The following is an 11,782-nucleotide window of genomic DNA, read 5'->3' as shown; positions in this document are numbered from 1 at the left end:
GCCTCAGGGAACAATCTCACTGATCCATCAATAAGTCAAACTTGGATCTCCTTACCTGTGTACTCGTTGAGCCGAACTAAACTTTGCTTGACGGAGCAACCTGAGGAACCATTATCTCTCAGAACATTTAAGGAAACACCTCCCACAAACCCTGGCTGAACAAGAAAGGCAATGTTGCTAGTAGAAGGGTCTAAGGAGGTAGCAGCCAGTCATTGATAAGACTGCGGAACGAACGATGCGGCAAATGTGGCGCCCTGAGAACTAGATGCCTGAGGGGTTGTGCTCACTATCTGAGGAGTTGGAGAATTGACCACCTGAGATGGAGAGTTCACTGTCGCTGGGGGACTAGAGAACTGTGGAGAAGTACCTGTACTGGTGGGGTTGGCACCACTGTGCACTTGTTGTGGAATGGAAGCTGCATTTGTATCCTGCCTCCGATACACAAAAGCCGATTGTCCTGACTGAGGGTTACGTGGTTTGTCCTTGCTCTGTTGCTACTTGAAATACCGGTACTGCTGCTGGTTAGGGTTCTGCTTGTCATACCTCTTCCACTCAGGTTTCTGGGTATTTTGTCCCTGGTCCTTCTGTGGTTTGTTTGGACCTTGACCATTATTCTGAAAACGGCCTTGATGCTGGGGTTCAGTCTGAGACGGTTTCCCAGATTTGTCAGCTTTCCTGTTCCAGGCTTGTTGCTTACGAGTTTGATACCTGTACGCAGTGAAGAATGCATCAGCCTTCTCCACCATTTGGCTGGCATCTCTTACCTGGCAGATCTGAAGCTGAGCCATAAGCTCAGCAGGCCACGACTTTTCTAGCTGCATGTGCAGCATAAGGTCAATTATCCCCTCTCATGTGGGAGGAGTTTCATCTTTCTCCATCCACTCGTCTAAGTAAGCAGTAAGCTGATCAAGAAACTGAACAGCAGTCTCGTTTTCTTGTAGACGCATCCTCATAAACTTACTCCTGGCGCCGTCAACTGTGAGACCGTACTCTTTGATGAGTGCGGCTTTCATCATCTCATACGTGAGATTGTCTCCACGAATTCTGTGGAGAATATCGAGGGCAGGGCCCTCAAACAAACTAAGAAACTGGAGCTGCTTAGCTGCCTCATCCGGCTGGTACAGCTGAGCCATGTCTTCGAAACGAGCTAGGAATGGCTCGATTCGCTCGCCTTCCTTGTATGGAGGAAGCTTGATGTGTGGGGTTGCCAGAACATGTGTAGGGAGAGCGCTTGTGGAGCTTGGGTTAGCTGCACCAGATGTGTTTGAAGCCATGGAGTCTTGCTTGAGCTTCAGCATCTCAAGTTCATGTTTCTCATGTGCCTCGCGCTTGGCACGTTCGTGTTCTCATTCTCTCTCTTGTTGTTCTCGCTCATATTAGTGTTCTCTTTCGCGTTGTTCTTGCCCATGTTCGCGTTATTTTTGCTCGTGTTCAAGTTGTTCTCGCTTATGTTCACGTTGTTCTCGCTCGTGTTCACGTTCTCTCTCCCTTCCTCTGTTCTCGCTCATGTTAGCATTGAATTCTACACTCCTCACGGGCATCACTCTCACGCTGTTGTTCGTAACTAAACCGTGAGACCACATATTCCTTTATTTGTTCGGGGTCTGTAAGCTCCATATCTTTGGCTTCCTGTACCTATATATTAGTAGCCATAATGCTAACTCAGCTAAGGCTGAGTAGACTAAAGACTGAGTACTGACTGCTATTTTGCAGAGAAATGCCAATAATCAGGAGTAAAGAATATAGGCACAGGGTTGGTGGTGACCAGTTTTATCTAGTTAAACTGGTAAAGAAAGAAAAAAAAACTGACTGGAAAAAGTATTACGTAAAATTAAAAGAAATGAATCAATAACCACTAGTAAGATAGTGCCTATAGACTTTAATGATAAATACCTAGGTGTGAGTGAGTGAGTATTATCTCGTTAATAACTTTAGAGCTAGGAGTTAATATCCTGGAATGAGGTCGCCAGATGTCACGGGGGGATGCGAAATTTATGAATTAAATATGCTAGATGATACTTGAAAACAGAGACAAGGAATTAACTTGTGAAAATCTAGCAGTAAGTTTTACTTTATGCCGCTTACTTCGCCGATTCTCTAAGGACGAGAATTTATAAACTTTCTCAACAGTAAGCTACACAGCAGAGACTAATTACCCACTAGTGTAGACTTGGAGTGGTGGCATCTTCGTCGTAGGTCTACCCCCCAGAGGCTGTCAAAGAGAAGAGGAGGACAGCATCGGGGCCAAACCACCGCAAACCCCCCCCCCCAGCCCCTCACAGGGCTTGAGTACCTGGGAATGGCTTCATTCGCCCGGGCAAGTACCACATCTCCCAACACAACACTCACAACAACACCGTTTTTTCTACACCGAGAAATGGCTCCCTGGCTGTCATTTCTCAATGACTTCTAGCCGGGGACAGTGAGAGCAATCCAGGACCCACCAACAAATACATATGTTCAACATGCTCAAAACCTATCACGTTGAGCCGACAGACAAAGGGTTCAGTTCAGTGCAATTCTTGCAAGAACTGGACCCATTACACCTGCACATTACACCTGCATCCAGAAAACATTACACAAACACCTGGACCTGCTCCTTATGCTGCTTCCCCCCACCCATCAACCCCCCTTCCAATCCTACTCCTACTTCCTTCACACCTCCACAGCCAAACCCACCGACCCTTCCCACACCATCCAGTCCCCCAACTCCTCCCATTCCAACCCATCCTAATCCACCTCAACCCTTACCTCCATCACAACCTCCTCCTACCCCTTACCCTCCACCCACACCACCTCCCTCCCGTGCTGCAGCAGCCAACACACATCGCACACACAACATAAACATCCTTCAGTTAAACATAGATGTCATAAACACCCAAAAACATGAACTCACACAATTCATCAAACAACAGAACATACACATTGCCATCTTACAAGAAACAGAACTACACAGAGCACAGAAAACACCAACATTTCATAACTTCACCACCATTCAACAAGACCGGGCCAACGGTGGTGACGGTGGACTCATCACCCTGGTACACAAATCCATCAACTTTGCAGATACCAGTGCACACACAAAGTCACTTCTCCCTCCACATGACACCACAACAGAAATACAATCAATTATAATACACACTGGTAACATATCACACATAACAATTGCTAACACATACATGCCCCCCCAGTCGTCCCCCACAGTACCACACAATTATTCAACAAGAGCGGGCCGATGGCGGTGGCGGTGGACTCATCACCCTGGTACACAAATCCATCAACTTTGCAGATACCAGTGCACACACAAAGTCACTTCTCCCCCCACATGATGCCACAACAGAAATACAATCAATTAAAATACGCACTGGTAACATATCACACATAACAATTGCTAACACATACATGTCCCCCAGATCGTCCCCCACAGTACCACACAATTACTCTCCACAGATACACCACATCACTAACATACCCAACATCATCCTGGGTGGTGATTTCAACGCCAAGTCATCGGCCTGGCATGTCGACAACCCTGACACAGACAGAGGGCTGGTACTACAATCCCAGACAGATCATCTTTTCATACTAAACAGTCTAGACCAACATACCCATATCCCACACCAAGCCCTCTTCCTCCCATCATCTCCAGACATCACCTTCTGCTCCCCAAACCTCGCCCCCACTACATCATGGAGAGTGGTCAAAACCCTAGGTTCTGATCACCTCCCAATCATCATCATTACCAAAACCAGAATCACCCCAGCTGGCCACAAACACACATACAGTAATTATAAGAGAGCCAACTGGGAGGCCTTTGTAACTGAAACAGAACAACATCTCGAAACACTAAACAGTACACCCATCACAAACATCAACACCGCTGTGCACACTTTCAACACAATTATACAAAACGCAGACAAAAGACACATCCCTAGAGGCAACAGAAAGAGACACAACCTTAACTTCTATATCTATCTATCTATTGCCAGACGCCATAATCCCGTAAGGGGTGGCCATTTGACTTTGAGTTAGTTGTTTTACGGGGAAGGGCACTAACTCTCCACCAACCCACTTGTTGACACGTAGAGAGCACGTATGGTTTGGTTATATGGTTACCACGCAGCATTGTAAACGGTTTCCTGGATTACAGGAAACCATTTGGCTTGTCACTCAATGTAAAGCCACCTGTAAAGGAAAGAATAGCAATAAGAAGTGACAGGAAAGATGGGAGAAATAGGAAGAGAGGAGGCCAGGCACAGAAAAAGAAAGATAAAGGCTAAGGAAGGAGTAGGCAGCACTACATCAAGTGAGTGGATGATGGTCGCCACCACCTACCACAAAACCCCAACTTCACACCAGAAATTCAAGGCCTCATCAGACAACGGGAAACACTGCGACACTCCCCAACACCCCATACACAAGACACCATACAACAAATACAAGAACTGAACACTCATATAAACAATAAAATATCAGAACAGCAAACACTAAACTGGAAAAATTATCTCCAAACACTTGACCACAAAACAAACATCAGCAAACTCTACAAAACACTAAACACCATCACACTTTCCAACAGCAACACCACACAATCACACGTTGCCATCACAACAACAGACACCATACCCTCAAATAAACAACAAGCAAACACTCTCATCAATCACTTTTCACAAGTCAGCCATCTTAACCCCCATCCCGAAGACCGACGTATCATCAGACGTAAGAGACAGTTCCCCACAGTCAGACTACGCACCTTTCACTTACAACCAGACGAAGCACATCATTTACAACCTCAAGCACTCATCTGCTTGTGGACCAGACAACATAAGCATCATTCACCATAAACACCTAGGACCACAAGGCATACAAGCACTCACCAACATATCAAACTACAGCTACTCACACAACATAATACCCAACATCTGGAAGCATGGCAATATCATCACTATCCCTAAACCCAACAAAGACCCCACGTTACCCTCCTTACATCGCCCCATCACACTCCTCTGCACCCCCTCTAAAGTCACTGAACGACTGGTACTACAACTAGTCACACCTCACATTCCCCTAGCCCAGTCACAACATGGCTTTAGGCCACTACACTCCACAAACACCCTTCTTACAGACCTTTCACAGAGAGTTTTCGACGGCATGAATTCAGCTAGGCCACCACACAGAACAATCCTAATCACACTAGACATTAGCAAAGCTTTTGATGCTATCCCCCGTCACAACCTCACAAACAAAATACTCAACACAAACATGCACAATAACACAAAAAGATGGCTGGCAAACTACTTAGCAGGCAGATGTGCACACGTAACATTTGCCGGTCAGTCTTCTAACATCAGAAACTTCACAAACGGTGTCCCCCAAGGATCTGTTTTGTCCCCTACACTCTTTAACCTATACATGCACGACGTACCCACACCCCACACACCACAGATACACATAGCTTCCTATGCAGATGATATAACACTTACATGTATGCACCAAAATGCAAACACAGCTGCACACATCATTCAACCTTACCTCAACACGCTACACGAATGGTTTACAACAAACAGGCTCAAAATAGCCCCAGCCAAATCTACAGTGACTCTTTTCACAAACTGGACAGCAGAACACAGTCACATCCCACACCTTACCATAAACAACACTCCCCTACCACACACACACACACACACACACACACACACACACACACACACACACACACACACACACAAAATCCTTGGTGTAACATACAATACATCAATGTCATTTAAACAACACATCACAAACATTAAAAATAAAATAACACCAAGACTCAGTGCTTTGAGGTCACTTGCCCATACAACATTCGGACACAACAAAGAAACTACCACTACAGTATAGCCTGCAAACAATACATACGTTCAGTGATGAATTATGCAAGCCCTGCCTGGGCTTCTAACCTCACCAAAACACACTACAACACACTACAGACCATACAGAACAAGGCCCCCAAAATAATCACAGGATGCACAGCTACTACACCCACAGACAACCTACATCAAGAAACTAAAGTCCTCAAAGTCAAGGATCACCTAGACATGAGAGGCACCCAGTTTCTTGCTGCAGCCTCCACAAACCCACAACATCCACTGCAGTACATGGCAGCACATCCACCCACACCAAGGAACATCAAAACAACACCCAGCACACGATACCATACACAAATACTGTCATCTCTCCCCCCTCGCCCACCTCAGACCAGCTTCCAGAAGCATATCCATACTCAGATCACTCACCGCTCCATTCAGTCACTTGAAGACAAAACACAGCTGCATGCACTGCCTCCTGACATCCACCCTTCTGAATCCCATCTTGCTCGTAAGGACAGGGTCCACCTGGCCAGGCTGAGATGTGGGCACCATCCAGCCCTCTTAAGCTACCAGAAGAGGCTGGATGACTCCATTGCTGATGCCTGTCCAGGATGCAACACAGCACCCCATACTATTAAACACATTATGGAAGACTGCACTGCACACAATCACCTATGCCAGCAACACAACATACACTCTTTGAGAGCTCTGTGGGAAAGCTCGGTCTCAGCCATGGCCTTTCTAAGGGACTCTGGGCTATTCGGCCAGACTGCCTAGGGAACAACTACTACTACTACTACTACTACTACTACTCACGAGTGCTGTTTGTTAGTACTGTTAGCCTCTTGAGAAAGTGACTCCACCCCTGACAATCAATAACTAATGCTAATAATAATAAACAGGTTCTTGCCGATGCTTAACTACTGGCTGGCACAACGGATTTAAATTTGATACAAAAGAACTGGCCTAAGTACCAGTTAAGAATAATGTAAAGAGTTTGTGCTAACTAGGAGTGGCAACTAAAATAAGCTTAATGTGGAGAAATAAAACACGAGTTTAATTACATTAAGCTCAAAGAAAAGAACTATAAATTTATTGATTACAATGAAATAAATTTACGTTATATGAATCTCAAAATGAATTCATAATAACAAGGAGAATACACTCACTCACTCATTCAAAAGCTAAACACACTTAAGCCTTGAAAAACGAACAGAGATACTGGTCAGTGGAGGAGAGCCGAACGAGTAGTCTGGGCGCCTGTGATGAACATCAAAACGCTGCTATTCGCTAAGCGTGCTTCGCCAGTTCACCGTCTAGGTGGAGATTCAGGAACTTGCTGTACAATGGAGGCGCTGCTCTATGTTGGACACAAACGGTCCTACCCTCGAGGCGACTCAAAGCTGACTAAATTCAAATGGGGAAAAGAGTTAGGGGCTGGCCGTGTTTGCCAGAAGTAGAGCATGGCCTAACTTCAACGGTCAATGGAAAGAAAGTGAATGATACAGGCTCACAATAAATCACTCAGTGAAGGCACTAATGCCGTGGATAAGAATGGTCACTTGTGAACCAGTGACAAATGTTCTGAAAACCATCCCAATCAAAGTAAATACAAGGACGGTTGAGCTGAGTGATGCTCAGTGGGAATTCCACTAGAGTTCGTGCTTTTCTCACTAAAGTACAATGTCACGAATTTATAAATATGCTCGCGCGAATTCGTGACAAGGGACAATACCAGCCTGCAGTCCACTGGGTTCACATTAGGATGGCCCCAGAGCAACTAAACGGCAACCCCAAAACAACAACCACAAGAACAACAATATCAACAACAACAACCATTACTACTACTACTACTACAAGAAAATGCTCAAGAAAGCTCATACCCCCGACAATGACATTATAATTTATAATTTATGAACTAATCTTCATCTAGCGTCTTTGGCGGAGGTAATTAATTCTACGATCTTAATCTCTCCTCATTACATAATCCCAGGAAAGGCATACCTCCACCCCTATCAGTAAACTGTATTTTATTCCTGCATTCCGATCCAGGTCCACTGGAAAATAAAATCAACTTAGCTCCTTTCCAACGCCAGTCCAAAACTCTACGACTTGATCACCATCTCTGTGCAAACCTTATGGATGCCCCCTCTTTGTTTAGTGCCTGGGACGATAACAAAGTAGGAATAAGAGAAGCAGTGATCTGCTACAAGGATGAATGGAGAGTAAGGAAGAGATGAAATGTTTTTTGAAACAGAGCTTATAGTACAGCATGGCCAATAACCACCCTTACAACTCTCGCAGGTACTGAAGAGGGACGCCTTCACGTGGTGGCACTAGTGTGACTGGGTGGCTCCAATGGCTGGTTAGGCAGACATCCCTCAGTTCTACCCCTAACCCCCCAAAAGGAAGAAGGTGGATTCCAGGAGAAGGGTAACTTCTACCTGCCACACTCTAGTTTTAAGTTCAGATGAGCTGGGGTTACAATAACAACAACAACAGCAGCAGCAGCAACAACAACAACAGTAACAACAACAAAAACAAACAGAAATGACAAAACAACAACAACAACAACAACAACTACTACTACTACTACTACAACTACCACTTTTTTTTTTTTAATCACCTCCATCCATTGGGGAATTATACTGTGAAGATCAAAACCAACCTTCCTAATACAGTTCACCATTTGGAGTTGTAATGTGAAGGTTAACACTAACCCTCGTATTACAATCCGCTGGCCCCAAGCACGCCAACTGCTGTGGTTACCAACTATCTACTATTACTATTATTATTTTATTTTTTATTTATTGATATTACAGTGTAAATAAAGACATTAAACTATTGGAGTCGCTGGTGTATGCGACTATCGACCACTTTAGCTTCGTAATCCATACCAGCCAGAGAGACAGGCCTGAGGGCTATGATCTTGTGCCCCTGAGACATAGCAGAGCAGACCTCACGAGGGAGAATGAGAGTCGACATCTCATCCAGGCCATAACAGAACTCTGCGGTTGACGTTTCTTCTCAGAAAGAACCTCTGCCAGTCTCGAATAGAATCTGACTGCCTCTGGACCCATCCCACCTGATGTCGTGAACACAAGGGGAGTGAATCGACCGTGGTCCACATGTTGGATCCTTTCTTGGTAATTTCTGTTTTTTTCTTGTTCATTCCTCTTGTGTGCAGCTTCGAGAGACAGTTCACGATGTCCTGCTGCCATGGGATCAAATATCCTGATGTCGAAGAACGCTCTCTGCCCACGTGTCCAGAAACCTCGAACACTGACATCCACTCTTGCATCATTTGATGTGTTTGCTGTTCTGTGGGTGAAGTGCTCGCCGTCCAGGGGTAGCAGAGCTGGCTCAATCGTGACACCATGGCATATTTCCTGCGGCATTTTGACAGTGAGGTCGTGTACTTCATCGTGTTGGATGCAAACAAAGCCTCCCTTCTTGCATACCATTTTATGGTTTGCATCAAAGGCAGTGCCACAGGCATAGTGTTGAGGTAGGTTCTCTATTGGCCACCCATATCTCAAGGCTATGGCGTCAATAAATTCTTGTTTGTTGAAGTGGAAGCCTTTTGCCTTGAGAGGCAGGGTTGTGAACCAGTTCGATGCCCCAACCTCCTGTGCAATTTCAACTCTTCTGCACTGGTCTGGTGTTAGATGTTCGATTATGTGCTGCAGTTGGTCTTTTTGTCTTGCTTCACGCTCCTTGCTTATCTGTGTCTTTATGTCTTTCTGCCTTTGGTGGTCGATTTCACTGGTGTCAACCTGGGTGCAGATCTTCTGTGACAAGGATTCGGTGAGCTTGAGTGAATTTCTGTGTTCATAGATTGCCACGGCTAGTGGATTTATAATGCCAAGGCCTCCCATCCTGGGTGGTAGTGCTAGAAGGTCCCTCTCTTCTGGTGTGGGGATGTGGCCATTGGTTAGAAATGGCAGGAATGAATCCCTGATTGCATCCTCCAGTGGTTGTAGCAGCAAATAGATGTCTGGTATGGTCCTCATCACGAAGTTCCACTTGTGCTTTACACCATAGGTAAATGCACTGTATGCTGCACGGGGTTCTGTTTTTACGTGGCTGGATAGTGTATGAATTTCTTCTACCCATGTCTTTACCTTATCACTCACATATTTGTCTCTGAATTCCTTGGTTCCAATCACAGTCCCTAGATGCCTCTGACCTTTCTTGGTCACTATCACATTTGTGCCTCTAAATGCTTCTTGTGCATCTTCATAGTTAGCTGGTTTCACGATCAAGATGGACTTACTTGCACTAGGGTAGTAACCTATTTTAGGGCCATGAGATGTTACAAGGTCCCACCATTTCCTCACATCCTTAACCTTGCCAGCACCCGTGAGATCATCCGCATAGGCTACCTGTTTTACATTGGTGGCCTCGTATTTGATTTGTTGTTGCAGCATTGTCATAGCCAGGGCATACATAGCCATGGCAACGTGGTCCCCCTGAGTAGTTCCTCCTGTGGACTGCATTACACCGACATCGCGAGCCGCTGTCTTACCCACAATGTAGAGGTCTGCTGGTTCTTTGTAGATGTTTTCCACATATTGGGCAAATGCTGGGCATTTAACCTTGTTATTGTGCAGCATTGCCTCCCGGTTGATGGAATTAAATGCATTTGAGGCATCAACTAATAATACTGCCTGACAGTACTCTTCCCCAAATATTTTCCTCCTGGAGTGAACTGCTGCCTCACCTCTTGTCTGCTGGCCTGCACACACCTGGAGGTTGCCAACTGCCTGCTTCACATCATCTTTCACCACCTCCATGATGCATTTTCTATAATCCGTCTTAAGACGTCACCCGTCCCGATGGGCCTGCATCCAGGATTCTTATCAAGGGGGATTAGTCTGCAAGCCGTCAGTGCTTCGATATTACTGCACTGACTTGAAGCCAGCTTCCTTGCCAGTGAGGCAATGTTGTTACATAGGTCTGTTGCTGCCTCCCCAAACTTAATGTTACTGAGGATTACTCACCAAGATTTTGCATCCAGGCCTGACGGTCCTGCCCCTCCCTGTGTCTGCATTGCCTTCCCCCACACCATATCTCCAGCTATCCTGTCACATATGATGGGATTGGGAGGAGTGTAGTTGCCATCAAGCTTTGACTGGGCACTTGCTTGTCGTGCAGTCGGGTGTTTTTCTTTTAGTTGTTGCATTGTTTCATCTGTCAGGTCAAGTACTCCGTTTGGTGATTCAGCTGACAGGGATTTTGTTGCCATCGAGACATTACCCTGTCTCATTTTGCTGCCAAAGATCCTTGCAACATCGTTGGTATTCTGATTTCTTCTGCCTCGGTTGTTATTCTCATCTGTAAGGCCCTTACTTCCTCAAGTAGGCTGTCGATTTCACCTCTTTTCCATGTTTCAACCCGCCTTTGGATGGCCTTAATATTTTCTGCAATGCTAGCTCTTGGGCAGGTCTTGTTGAGGAAGAGATGTGGTATTAGTGCAAGGACCTTAAGAGAGAATGAGGCAATGGGTGTCTTATTGTTGTAGTTGGCTATCAGGCGAGTGATTTCCTTGATCATGTCAGTTGTAGCATTGCATCTGGGAGGTTCAAAAAGGTTACTTGAGGACCATCCAACTATTTCATTATATGTGGTGTTCACCCAGGTTACTGCATTTTCTCGGGATTTGCCCATCCAGTATGTGGGACGACCTTCTCGCACAGACCTGTGAGGCTGTTCTGCTTCCTCGTTGTTTGTGTCACTACCGTTCTGAGGACGTATAATACCTGGATGATTCCCTCTTTCATGCACTCCTCTATGGTGGTCTTCATCCTGAGTTTCATTTCTATTATAAACCTCATGATGCTCCTCACCCCCAGTTTCACTACTATTCACTTCCCCATGGTGATTTAACCCACCCAACACTTCCATATCTCTCGCATCTTGGCGTCCATCCCTAT

General features: G+C 45.5%; 1 pseudogene; it reads right to left on the bottom strand.

Annotated features, from left to right (window-relative positions):
- Window positions 1–8,687: 8,687 nt before the first annotated feature.
- On the bottom strand, window positions 8,688–11,516 carry LOC145397855 (uncharacterized; annotated as a pseudogene).
- Window positions 11,517–11,782: the final 266 nt, after the last annotated feature.

Source organism: Coenobita brevimanus, chromosome 43 (assembly GCF_032717465.1).
Source record: "Coenobita brevimanus isolate Jiangsu-jjx chromosome 43, ASM3271746v2, whole genome shotgun sequence".
NCBI classification, from domain to species: domain Eukaryota; kingdom Metazoa; phylum Arthropoda; class Malacostraca; order Decapoda; family Coenobitidae; genus Coenobita; species Coenobita brevimanus.
Note: the sequence above shows the minus strand (reverse complement) of the source record. Positions and strands in the feature narration are given on the sequence as shown.